The following is a 13,902-nucleotide window of genomic DNA, read 5'->3' as shown; positions in this document are numbered from 1 at the left end:
ATTTGACAGCAGAGAGGGGCTGCTTCGGATCACATCACCTCTCGTTTTAACTGAAGGCTGGCTCTTCTCATTTCCCATTTAAAACTCTGGTTCTAATAATAAGTGTCAGGACCTTTGGGTCAGCAGCTAGCCCTGGTTGCCTACAGTATATTGACTGTTTTAGTCCGAACCATTTCGCACTGAGGGCCCTCTTCTAAACACTGAATTAGGTGGACTCTTTCAGAACTTCATGGGTGATAGCCCTGGAAGTAGAAAGTCTTCATGACTCACCGAGTACTGTCTGTGAGGATTGATTGAAACCATCTACTCACAATCCCACTAATCCCCTGCCAAGTCTCCGAGACAGGACATCAGAATTCCTCTGACGACTGTATCAAATGCCACGCTCAAGTCCCGCACGACGAGTTATTTTTCTGAGTTCCGATAAAGGGGAATGTAGGTTATTATGAGAAATGGATATAAATTTAATAACAAGGTCTGATATAAGCAGGAAGGTTTTTTACATTGTCTGTTCTACTAAGATTACGGACAGCCTCTATAATGTGATGTGCCAGCAAAGCAGAAAAATGTTTTATGCTATTACAGACTGATGTTGGGAGTGTGGATCTTCCCTTTTCAGTGATTCAAGTGTAGTGGAAAGAGATTTGTGTGCAAATAGCAGAAACGAGCAAACAAACATAAATTCAATAGCTGAGAAAATCTTTGGCTCCTACGACTGTTTTTCCAGAATAGCTAGTAAAGTGTCAAAGCAAATGCTCCAAAAATCTAACTGTCTTTTTAGGTTAGATTCACTGATTTAAATAGAAAGCTCCATAGGTGGAACATGGCCTCAATATAGGGCTTGAGAGGTTTGCTACCTGGTGCTTTGGGAGCATTTTCAGCCTTGATGAAGTTTCTCACAGCAAGAAGAGAAAATCCTATTGGCCAGTTTGTACAACTGGGCGTTTTGAGGAATAACTGCTGTTGAAGTAAGAGAAAACAGCACTCCTTTTGTCAAAGGGCTGATTTACATTTAAGTCAGTAACTGTTGACGTTTGGTACAGAACATAGATGTAGCAGTTATGCTAGGTGTAGAATTAATTAGCAAAAGCTTTCAACGTTATGAGGTATCAGCCCAGGGTTTCTGATTTGAATTCAATGGATACTACAGAAGAACACAGCTGGGTTAAATACAGAAATGAGTCAATCTCAAGAACATCACAAAAATAATGAACAGGTTTCAAGCAAAAAGATCAGCTGGGAGGCACTTGATAAATGTGTAGAGAGCCTTTCCTTGTTGTTGTACAATGAATTGGTTTTTGTTACCACCTGAATGAAACAATGGCTGAACATTATGAAATTTCATAGCAGAGGAGCATCCCAAGGTATCTCAAAAGAACGTGAAGGCAGCAAGGTGAGGTACACATCACTCAGAGTTGGTAGTGCTGTTTCTTCAACTTGTTGTCTCCGATGATGTCATGCTTTCTTCCAGCAGGACCTATTTTTCAGAGTGTGCAAGAAAGGACACAGGTCACTGAACAGAGGAGTCTGGTCCATACATTTATCCTCAGTTCTCAGGGTAAGGTCCTCATCTGATTTACTGAATGGTAGTCAAATCTTGTTTTGAACAGAATGTTTCCCTGCCTTGTAGAGGGATGCTTGTCATCATGGTGCCTGAGTGCCTGATGTATGTTGACAATTTTATTCTTTCCATGTCCCAGCGAGCGCAGGATGTGGTATTGAGAGTATTTCATATATGAAGGACACAAGGGTAAAATGATTTATATAAGTCCATAGAGAGAGTCTGCAGCAAAGTTGGAAAAAATACCAGCATGGCTGTGCTGTACATTAGCAAGTAGGAGAGCACTGTAGAAGTAGGGCTGTAATACTGAGAGTAGTGCTGAAGACCTGGCATCTACACTAAAATTGTTTTAGAAGCTTTAATTTGGACTGAGTCTATTCTCATCCAGTGAAATGAACTCTTATTGGCAGCTGGAGTGTACCTGGAGCATATCCAGTGGTTTAATTTAACCCCCAAAGAGTCCGGTTTGCCTACTCTGAGACCACTTGTGCTATGAATCATAGAATTATAGAATGGTAGGGGTTGGAAGGGACCTTTAGAGATCATCTAGTCCAACCCCCCTGCAGAAGCACGTTCACCTAGATCAGGTCGCATAGGAACATGTCCAGGCGGGTCTTGAAGACCTCCAAGGAAGGAGACTCCACAACCCCTCTGGGCAGCCTGTGCCAGGGCTCCATCACCCTCAGAGTGAAATAGTTTTTTCTTATATTTAAGTGGAACTTTTTGTGTTCCAGCTTCATCCCATTACCCCTTGTCCCATTGCTAGCTACTACAGAAAAAAGGGATGCCCCAACCTCCTAACACCCACCCTTTAGATATTTATAAGATCTCCCCTCAATCTCCTCTTCTCCAGACTAAACAGCCCCAGTTCCCGCAGCCTTTCCTCGTATGAAAGATGTTCCAGTCCCCTGATCATCTTGCGCTGGACTCTCTCCAGAAGTTCTCTGTTCCTCTTGAGCTGGAGAGCCCAGAACTGGACATAGGACTCCAGATGAGGCCTCACCAGGGCAGAGTAGATGATGTCTATAGGTGATTTACTTCTAGAGCACAGTCCTGACTGAAGCTAAAGTATTGCTGCAGAAACACCTTCTGTCTCTTTCCACATTCAATTTCTCTGCAGTATTTAAGGTGAATCCTGGGAGACACTTCCTACAGCATCTCTGACATCACATGTAAAACCAGGCAATTACTTGCAGATTATTGATACTGTCCTCGGCTCACTTTTCTCATTTAAAAACTTCCTCTCAGTGAGCTTGCTGTCTCACATGGCTTCAGCTATCTGCTTTGCATCGATGACTTACAAATCTACCTGTTCTCTTCTGTCCTCCCTGCCTCCGTCAAGTCCAGCAGCTTGTCATGTTTCTCTCAGAAATTTCCCTCTGAATGTCTTGCTCTCCATTTAAACTTCACATGGCAAAAACATCATAGCTCAGTGAGCTGCTTGAAGTCATTGCAGCAGCCCAGATAGCCATTAAACATAATACAATTTTACATATGTCTTAGGTTAGTGGTAGAAAGAAAAATGTTTCAGCTAATTGAGATAATTTTTATTAGGTATTTTATTTCAGTATTGTATTAAATAAGTGTACTTCTGTAACTATACTTCAAGTGTTTTATGAATGATGGAACAAAATTTATCTGATAAAATGTCTAGTTCAGCTTTTGAAACAAATTTCTCAAGCATCATGAAAGGCAAATATCCATTCTCATAATTGTGGCTCCCTCTGTTGTGCTGGACATTGTTGGCGTAGCTTGTCTCAGGAAGGCTGTGAGCCCCAGGGTAATGAGCTTAAATGGTGTGAGACCTGCTTCAAGACATAGTTGCAGCAGACACTGATAGGAAACAGCACTACTGTCAGGAGACCTCTCACCGATATGAGCTACCACAGATTGCCCTCTCTTGATATTGTTATTCAACATACGAGTCAGTAGGATTTAAGTATCTCTGAAGCTGGATGTAGGATGGTTATTCCTCATCCCTGCAATGCTTACCAAGGTTGTGTTGCCATAAAAAGGCTGCTTGTACCTTTTCACCAGAGGGCAGGGCCGTCAAATGACTCAAATGGGCTTATGTTCTTGATGCTTTCAATGGCATGTCTGGATCACTGTCAGATGTTCTGTGACTCATGATGAGCCTGAAATGGAGATCAGGAAGGAGGAAAATGAGGTAGTCTTGGAGCAGCAGCTATACTCAACCACTGAACTCTTCTGCTTCATTGGAGAAGCTTGCCCAAACCTCCCTGAACCGCCTCCCTTACTGCTTGTACTGGAAGTTGTGCAGAATACAGTATTTGAGGAGGTAGTAATCTTGAACAGGCTTTGTCTACATCGTCAGCCTTTGTATGTAAGGCTTGAGAAGCCCATATGTTGTTAATGTAATCTGTAAGTTATAACGTATTTGGGAAAAAAAAGCTCTATGTGGATCAAGGGGTGTGTCCTGGGTTTGTGTGGAGCCACTTTTTGCTTGGTACCAGATGGAGAGGGCTGCAGTGGTGGCCCCTGTAAACAGTTCTTGAAACTTCCTCTGACTCTGAGTTGGCCCACCTTTGCCCTGTCCAGGCCAATATGGCACCTCTGTGATTGCTATTTAAGACAGGAAATCTGCAGTGGAAGAGGAGGTGGAAGGAGTGGGGCAATGGCACGGACCCCACAGTCAGAGAAGGAGGAAGGAAGGAGGAGTACTGGACTGGAGACCTCCTTGCAGCCCATGCCAAGAGAGCAGCTGTCCCTCTGCCACCCATGGAGGGCAATGCCAGGACTGATAGTCACCAGCAGTTCTGGAAGGACTCCATGCCTGGGAAAAAGATAGAGCCTAGTGAGGAGCCCATGCCTAGGCTTGAGTGCTGAGGACTCCATGCCAGAGGAAACAATTGCAAATGAGGACTCCATACGAGTGGGAATGATTGCTGAAAAAACCCATGCTGGGGGAGTGCTTGTGCCCAGACGGGCAAGAAATTGTGTGGGGAGGTGACCATGACCCACACAGGAGGCAGAATTGCTGCAGCCCTTGGGATGAACGTAAGTTGGATCAACCTATGCAGGACTGCCTGGTGTGTGAGGGACCCTGTGCTGGAGCAAGAGAATAGTGAGGAGTTCTCCTGCTGTGAGGTGAGACAAGTGATAAGAGCCTTCAGAACAGGACTGACTGAAACCTCTGTTCCCTGACCCCTTGCACCACTGATGAGGAGGAGGTAAAGACACTAGTTTCAGGGCCTTGAGCCCAGGAAGAGGGGAGGAGTGGAGGGAAGGTGGTCTGAAAGAGCTGGTCATACTCTTTATCATCATCCCGCTCTGTGTTGTTTTCTGTTTGTTATGTTTTAATTTTTATTTTCTTCCTCAAGTGGAGCAGTCTTGTCTGTTTTGCCCAGGACCGTAAAGTGGTGAGTGAGCCTTCCTTGTCCTTGGGCATTTCCAAAGGCTCTCAATTACTTTTCTCTTCATTGTCCTATTGGGAGGGCGAGGAGTGAGCAGACAGTTGCACGTGATTCTTTGTGCCTGACTGGGCCTAAACCATGACAGGGTGGAATATATTGATCTTGACCAGGAGACCCTTGAACGCTGTGGAGTTGGTGATCCACACAGTTAACCAGAGCACATCCAGCGTGGTCTTCAGTCTGTGTTGTGCTGCACAACCCTCCCAGCCCCAAGACAAACTCAGCCCAAGAGTGAGCTTGCAGGCAGTTCCCACCTAGTACCGGCAATTACACTGCCTGCCTGCTCTTACTTTTATCTATAAGTAAGTTCAGCAAGAAATTGTCTTAAGGAAGTAATCTGTGAATAGAGTTATTTTCTTGTAAGAAAGTTATATATTAGCTTGAATAACCAAAGAGGAGATATTTCTCTCCATGGACAGAATCCTCTCTGTGCAATGTGCCGTGGGAAAATCCATCCAGGGTCTGTGCAATGCTGCATGAGCATGGAGTGCCATTGTGTGAAAGGATGTAAGATTTACTTGCTATCTATACTGTTCCTCTTATTCTATGTTATTAAAACAGTTACCATCTGTGTTAGCAGCAGCCTGATGATTACAGAAGAGCTGTTGTGCAGTAGCAGGATTGTCAGTTTTGGATGACTTCTGGAATAAAAGATTTCAGGCAGTTTTTCCCAGTTCCTGGATAAAATGTTCCACCCTCACAATATGGACAGCTAAATCTAAAGCTGGAGCTTTACTTCACCTCATGAAGTAGCATAGGAGACACCTTGCCTAGGCAATGAGTGTCTCTGTCAGTCCCACAACTTAGTAATCTTTACCTCAGAAAGACAGTCTGCTGTGATGAGTAAGGAGAAGAATGTAAAAATCTCTGATTTGGCAGAAGTCCCCCTTGATTGATTTCCAGATCACAAAAGATAACCAGCTGCCAAGCCTTGGGAACACTCCAAGTAAGCATTCACATAAGCAGACACCACACGTTTGACAGATGTTATTCGCATTGCTTAATGCTCCACTGCATGCTGCAGATGTGAGCAAGGTATAAGAACCTACAGAAGAAAAAAAGGGATAGAAAAAAAACACCAAATGACAATTTCCCTGAAGAGATTGTTTCCACACTTCCTTGTCTAGACTCTCAATGCCGGTTCTGTTGTATAATTAATAGCATATCACCTTTATTCCCATACCAGTCTTAATCCTTACAGGCTGTCATCTGAAAACACAGGCATAGATTTTGCACCGTGCCAGATTTCAGCTAGCAAATGTTATGGGAGAATGAGTCAGTTATGGAATTTTAATTCAAAATTAATTATATTTATATATATAGGCATAGGTTAAGTTTGCCCATGATCCTCTCTAACCTTTGCCTACTAGAGACACTGAAAGCACTTTCTCTTAGCCAAAGATGGTGGGGGAAGACAGGAGCAGCATGTGTCTACTTCAGTTAGCAGTTATATGGCAAGAAGGCTCAGCTGTAAGAAGCACATCTCTATTGGTGTAGTGGGTTGACCCTGTCTGGACAGCAGGTGTCTTCCAAAGTCTTTCTATCACTCACCTCCTCAGTTGGACAGGGGAGAGAAAATATAACAAAAAGCTCATGAATTAAGGACAGTAAGATCACACATCATTTACTATAATGGGCAAAACAGACTCAACTTGGGGAAAATTACTTTATGACCAATCAGAACAGAGTAGGGTAGTAAAAAAACAAACCTTAAAACATCTTTCCCCCACACCTCTCATCTACCCAGGCTTAACTATATTTCTGGTTTTCTCCTGCCCTTGATTTGTGCAGGAGGATGGAGAATAGGGGTTGTGGTCAGTTCATCACAGATTGTCTATGCTTTCTTTCCTCCCAGGGAGAAGACTCGTCCCTCTGTAACAGTGTGGGGCCCCTCCCATGAGAGACAGTCCTCCATGAACTTTTTCAACGTGGCTTCTTCCCATTGACTGCAGTTCTTCAGAAACTACTCTAGCATGGGACCCCATGGGGTCACAAGTCCTGACAGCAAACCTGCTCCATCATGGGCTCCCTTCTGTCCTTGAGTCCACAGGTCCTGCCACGAACTTGCTCCAGTGTGGGTTTTCCACAGATTCACAGCTTCCTTCAGGCATCCACGCACTCCGTCGTGGGGCCCTCCCCGGCCTGCAGGTGGGTCTCTGCTCCCCTGTGATCTCCATGGGCTGCAGGGGCTACCGCTATCACTGATGGATGCAGCCTTGGCCAGCAGCAGGTCCATTGTGGAGCCATCTGGCTTTGCCTCTGTTGGACATAGGGGAAGCTTCTAGCAGCTTCTCACAGAAGCCTCTCCTATAGCCTCCTGCACCTTCTCCTACCAAAACCTTGCCATGCAAACGCAGTGTCCTGTCCTGGGATTTCTTTGAATCTCCACACCACATTTTATATTTCTCAAGTCATGAGAAATAACATCTTTCCTGAAACAGCTCTTTGCTTTCTCCAGTTGTACTTGCCATATTTCAGGACATGCGTGCATTGTGAATCCTATCATGCAGGACCGAGATTTCAGCTGTTGGTATTGAGCTGTCTCCTGCATCCTTTTCCTTATCAGCTCAGAACATGGGCTGTAAGAGCATAGCCCAAGATTTCTGGAAGAAAGGATGGTTGATGTTGCATACTCAGGAGATTAACAGGTTTGGGAACACAAGTTCAGTTGTACATGTATGCTCAGGGCAGAACATATCCCTACATTTTTCACATGAGCTCATATCATCATTACAAAATGCTGTGAAATCTCACTGTTAAAGATATTTTTTTCTGTTATGTGTATTACATAAGGCTCTGGAATAAAATCTGGAACAATTTAGCTTGCTTGTGTGTACGGAGCTGTAAACAGATACAAATTCAAAAGGAAAAGGAGAAAAAAATGCCCTCGAGAAAAGTATGAATGAGCTTGAAAAGGGCAAATAAAACAGCAGAGACATTTATATTGGTCTCTCCTACTGCTCTGAACAAAACAATTATGAGATAAGAGAAGCAAGAATGGGAGGAAATTCTTTCATTTTTCACGTGGAAGTCCAAAGGATCCAATAGCCTGTTTATGAAGAGCAATAAAGAAGATACATGCACTTGGTAAAGATTTTGTTACAAATATATCAACCTGTTTGGAAAGGCCAGGAGTCTGGGGTTTTGGGGGGCTTTTGTGGTTTTTTTAATACTGTTGATGCTTTTTATATAGAGCTATCAGCTAATTTTTTGAGGGTGGAAGGTTTTACATCAAGAGAGAAATAACTGAAAATAGTGGTTTGTTACAGCTAGCAGGGAGGACATGCTTTTATTTAGGATTTGGAAATGGTACGAAAAAGAGGCAGATGCAAACTTGAATTTAATAAAGCTTAAATGAGCAAATATAACATTGGTCTGCTTTAAAAAAAAAGTTAAAACCAGCTACTTCTTCTTCCAAATTTGAAGCTTTCAAAAACCAGAATTCATTTGCCTGATACAATGATGCTAATAATGGTGGCTGATATTTGGAAGGGTGATTTATCACTTTTTTTTTTTTGCTTTCTAGTCTGAAATGTGTGCTCACTTGAAATGGTGCAGGGAGGCCCATCTTTCTGCCAGTTAAGGAATGATGTTCACAGCATTATGGCACTTAAAAAGCAATAAAATTAATGTACGTATTTTTTTTCCCCCCAAATTTTCCCTCTGTTGTCTAAAGATAACAAAACAACATATTCTAATACAGAAATGTGAATTGGTCACCAGCCTACTATTGACTGTATTATCCTGTGGAAGAAAACCCAGGCTTAGGAGCACGTGTCAGGTCTGTGCACCTCTTCTACTGTCCCCCCACCAGGAAACCTTTTTTTCTCATCAAAATCTAGCAATCTGAGTGATGTGTGTGCTGCAATAACTTTTACTAGTGCTGTATTCTCCTATCATAATTAGACATAAAAAATGTTTATACCAGAAATCTCTCCAAGACAAGAAATCAAAAATTAAGTAATTCCATAATCTTTTAAAATTATTATTGGTGTAATAACCCCCTCTGGGGATTAACTACAGTAGCAAAGCCTATGATTAAGGTTGCTCAGCCTTATCATCGTTGAATTCGGTTTTCTATGGTTTATAACTTTGCCAGACTGTAATAATTTGGATTAAAATTTTCCCACAATGTGAAAAGCATCTGTGTTTAGTTGAATATTTCAGGAAGCTTTAAAGAAAAAATGAACCAGCACTTTTTAAAACCGGGTCAGGGAAAATATGTTTTTCTGCCAATATTAAAACAAAAATCCCACTGCTCTTTTATTAGAAAGTTTTTGCCTCTTCTGCTTTTAAGTATCATTTCAGGCAGGGACTTGGAATTTGGCAGATAGGTTGCCCGTGTGTCAGGGAAGTGCTGTTCTTGCACACAGCTGCCTCCATTTAGCCAAACTGTCTCTGATACATATGCGCTTTTTTTTTTTTTGTCACCGGAGAGTTATTTTAGGTCCTAAAGGTTTCAGATCCCGGGAGTACTCTGAGAAGGTGAGGCAAGCTGGGGACTCCTGCAGCATGAATGTCTGGGATGTGAAGAACAGCAGGAAGAGGAAAATGTACATGGCCACCGTGGCTGGTATCCCGAGCTCAGAGTTGGATCTGTGGTTTGGAAGGAGAAATGTACAAAAATCCTGGTAAAGACCTGAGAGAAGGTGTGTGAACAGTACCTGGAATCAGTAAAGGAACACTGGGGCAGGTATTTGTACAAGGACAGGTTGTTGTTACACCCATATTAGTAAGATAAGTTTCAGGGCACATGTCCCATCACTGGAGTACTATTGTTTATTTTGTTGTATTTGCAGATAGAGCCTGGTACAGCTTTGGCCTACATAAATCATTCTGCTCCCAAATGATGCTCAAGCGTGGTGCTGATGTTAGCATGTGTCAGGGACTATTTGCAAGAGACAATTTGGGTGTAGGCCCCCTGTCTTGGGGTGATGGGGAAGGGTAGCTGTTTTGAAATGAATCATCCTGTTCCATCTGGCTTTAGTTGTTAATCACACTGGAAAAATACCCATTTACCCCCCTATCTATGCACTGAGGATGAGAAACAGTGGCACCTGTCAGCTGCTCTTACCTCTGCTGGCAGGCTCTAAAGAGTGATCTACAGATTTCTCTCAGCCTAGGAGAGGGGACAGGAGGCAATGTGATGCCTTGTATTTTACAGTTCTTTTAAAGACTCAAGTTCATTGGTGGTTCAGAAGTTACATATGAACAAAAAAAAACACAGCAAAAGAATACTTGGATGCAAAAGGTAAGTGATGGGGCATAAAGAATGGTGGAGACTCTGCCTTGTCAGACTTTGGTATGACTCTGACTTTTTTCCCTCTGCATTGCAGTCAGAGTTGCCCTAGGACACCAGACTTTGGCCAACATTCTCATCTTTGCAAACTGCAGACCTCAGGAGACATCTTGTTAGGGAACATCGTCTACCGGCTCTTCACTCTGAGAGCAGACCTGAGCCCGGGCAGCCTCGTGGTCTACATGCTTTTTATTAGGATTGCTGGCATGGGCTCACAGCCTCCTGTGACTTCATGCTCAGAGTGAATGGACTATGAAATGGGTGGCCAATAAATAAGGGGATGGGTTGGTACTTGGTTACTACCTGACTTGGTATCTTCTGCAAAGCCCTTCCCCACTCTTGACGTAGATCTACAATTGATCATGTATGTACATGTAACTAACATTATTGGGAAGTGACACAAATTGTTGCTATCCTAGGACTCTCTTGGATCTTTGTATTATTGAAATGCCAGCTCTAAGGGGAGCTGTTATATTTAAAATTCTCTTGAGTAGTACAAATGGATGTTCATCTAGTTTAAGAACTAGCTTTGAATGCCAAAGAGGGGATGGCCCAGGATGGATAGGGTGAATCAGTACTTAGTAAACATTTTTAACTATAAGATGTTTGTACATAGAAGCCTGTAGAAGCCAGAGATGGACTTTAGCTTTGATTAAGGACAAGTTAGTTGTTTTTTAGTTTGGGTTGTTTTTTTCCCCATTACAAAAATCCCAGCATATATTCCAGTGAAGTCACAGGCGAATCTGTTCCATGTATACCCAAAGATAAAGCCTTTTCCACTCTGCTATGTGAGTCTATCTTGTGGCTGATTTGTGACGAAATTTGTTGTGGTCCCTAAGAACAGTGTACAACCAAATGAAAGCTGACACAGGAGGTGATGTAAGGAGGCAGGAGCAGAGAGTCTTGATCTTGTTGCTTGCATTGAGTGGGGGAACTGAAAGGGCTTTGACAGCAGGTCTGCACTCCAAAAGGAAAGACTTTACCTGTTCTATGTTTTCCTTAGATGTTTGTGAGCAAGCTAATGTTGTGGATAAGGCCAAAAGCAAATACTTTTATATCCTATGGTGATTATATAGGTATTCGTATTTCTAACAAAGTGGAAGGACTTCAACATAGATACAGAATGGCTTGCATATCGATAACACATGTGCCAGAAGTGCTGGTATTGCCTTTGGTTTTTTTATATCTATAGATCTTCTGACAAAACAGGGCAGCAATGTAATTCCAATCTGTTTTTTTATCTGTTTGCATTTTTTAGTTGTAAATGATTAACTAATATTGTCTGCATGTCTGCGCATGCACATGCATGTGTGAACACATCTAATCATCTTTTGCATCCAGTCAGAAAACTTCTGTATTATTTATGATTAAAGTACGGTAGCAATATTTTTAAAAGCATAGTTGTGCATAGAAAGGGCTACAGTGCCAAAAGAAACAGTAGAAGAATGAATGCTTTCTCCAGATCCCTTTTCTCTTAGAAATGATTGACAAAGTAATTTTCTTCTACTTTAATAAAGGTGTATACATTATACACACCAATAAATCCTCACTGGGCCAATTACATATCATATGACTTATCTTGTCACAGCACCTAATATTCAAACAATAAATTAGAACGTATGCTTTATATGCAGATTTGCATATGAGGATGTTTTCTAGTCCCCAGACTCAATTGTCTTATGAACACTGCAACATACAAGGAAAAGAAACAAACTGTCTAGGATTTGTGACTAATAAATCCTGCCTGGTGGAACAAACTACATCTGTACGACTTACAAGAGTGTGCTGTATAAGTAACATTTGTTTTACATATTGAAATTGTGTTGGGAGATGAAATACTGAACAAATATTGAAGCACTTCCTTTCACACAAGATACTCTGCACACATGCAAAGACATATTAGCTATATATATGCAACACAATATATTTGATTCCTATTCATACCGCTTTGCAATGTAAAGGAATACTTCTATAAATGACAATCTCACTTGTTTTCCATTTCCATGTGAGGAATTTAATGGGAGGTGCAAATTCCAAAATTTGCCTGCATGCTGGTGGTACCTGCTGTGCTTTTGAAAAGCTTTGATTAGATCTGAACGCATGGTTTCCAGGACCATTTCTGGTCTAAAGACACAGACATGGTGTGGATTTTCCTCAAGAGGGCTATCAGCCTGGTTGCTCCTAAACTAACTGTTTAGTAGTATGGAGACAAAAAGTGCGGGGCATTCATCTTTATTTCTGCCATCCTTTCAGGACATTCATTCATGGCATCTAATACAACTGGTGCAACGTTCCTCTCATTTTCTGGTGTTAGGTGACTCATGCATTGTGGAAAGAAACTTCATTGAGGGAATAAGCTTGTCGTGGATGTGCAGAGGTGATAGATTAGGTCAAGCTTCTGCACCACCAGCAGGTATTGCAAGTACCTGAGGGAAAACAAACAGTTCAAAAGAATGAAGCCGAGGTGGCTGTGCTGGAGGGAAATGAGGACAGGCCTCTGAAACAGTCTGTTTCTCATTCTGCTCCTTGGCAGAGAAGCATCCTGCTGTCCCTCCTCTTCCTCTGCGGTGAAGCCACAGTTTAGCCTTTTGTGAGCCCATGAATAGAACTACCAACTTTGTTGCAATCTTGTTAGCCAGGATAACTTGTCTGAAAATCAATATGTTGTCAACCAGGTTTTTAGTGCATGCATGGTGTCATTATGAAAGTATGCACACATTTGAGATTGGAGAGTGTCTCGACTTTGCTGAGAAAACTGAAATTGTGCAGTACTTAGAAGCTCAGCTAGTACAGTCCTCTCCATGTACACCAACAGTTACCCTAGAATGCAACTCACAACTGATTAGTCTTGCCCCTTTAATTGGTAGTCTGCTAGTTCAGACTCAAAATGCCTTTGAATTACTGTGCCTTTCAGTTGTTTTAGACTGATAAGGTATGTTCTTCTGGATACATAAAAAATGGGTACATAAAAACATAAAAATAGTTTTATTTAAACTACTGCTTTCACAGAAACATCAAGTCCTAAACATTTCAGTGCAGAAGGAGCTAGAAATAATGAGTTAAAATTAATTGCTCTAGCCTGGGCTCTTAGTTGCCCAACATATAGTTGTTTTATCAAAACTGTAACAAAGTCTGAACCCGAGTGATGCATCTTAGACCTTTCAGGAAGCATGGATCAGCATTGCTTTAGCTTCATTTTCACAGAGCCAGCAAAAGAAACTGTGGCTAACATAAGTGCTCCATAGTCTTGTGCAAGGGAATAAGTGATACTGGTGTTCAAAGAAAAAAATAAACAAATGAGGAGGTTTTGCTTTATGTGCCATTAAAGAGAAGAAGAAATGAAGCGTGAAAATGTTAGAAAAACACAGTCTTTTTGCAAGCATTTTAAAGGGTGGTAGTTTTCCCACCTAGTTGTAGACACCAATCTTTGAAACTTAAGTTAGGAAATTAGTATAAGATCCTCTTACTGGTCAGCAGAGTTAGAAACTCCTTCAAAGGATGAATCAGCACAGTCTGGTTTAAGATGCTCTTCAGAAGAGCCAGTCTTTCTCCAGCATCAATAGTGAGGGGCTAGGATGACCAGCTTCCTAGCATGGGCACCTCCAGCA

The 13,902-nt window shown here is 42.0% G+C and overlaps 2 long non-coding RNA genes across 3 annotated transcripts in view; both read left to right on the top strand.

Annotated features, from left to right (window-relative positions):
* The window catches only part of LOC133624937 (uncharacterized), a 34,845-nt gene extending 27,711 nt beyond the window's left edge, over positions 1–7,134 (top strand). Inside the window, exon 4 of the long non-coding RNA XR_009818201.1 lies at positions 6,851–7,134. This is a non-coding gene — a long non-coding RNA (uncharacterized LOC133624937). The remainder of the gene's footprint in view (positions 1–6,850) is intronic.
* A 1,407-nt stretch (positions 7,135–8,541) lies between these two features.
* Positions 8,542–13,902, top strand: part of LOC133624938 (uncharacterized) — a 29,224-nt gene continuing 23,863 nt past the window's right edge. Inside the window, exons 1-3 of one of the 2 annotated variants that reach the window (XR_009818202.1) lie at positions 8,542–8,626; positions 8,699–9,644; positions 10,160–10,227. This is a non-coding gene — a long non-coding RNA (uncharacterized LOC133624938). Of the gene's footprint in view, positions 8,627–8,698; positions 9,645–10,159; positions 10,228–13,902 lie in introns of those variants that run through there. The other variant, XR_009818203.1, reaches the window with a different exon arrangement.

The sequence above is a fragment of the Colius striatus genome, chromosome 2, assembly GCF_028858725.1.
Source record: "Colius striatus isolate bColStr4 chromosome 2, bColStr4.1.hap1, whole genome shotgun sequence".
NCBI classification, from domain to species: domain Eukaryota; kingdom Metazoa; phylum Chordata; class Aves; order Coliiformes; family Coliidae; genus Colius; species Colius striatus.
This window is presented reverse-complemented; position numbering and strand designations above follow the sequence as displayed.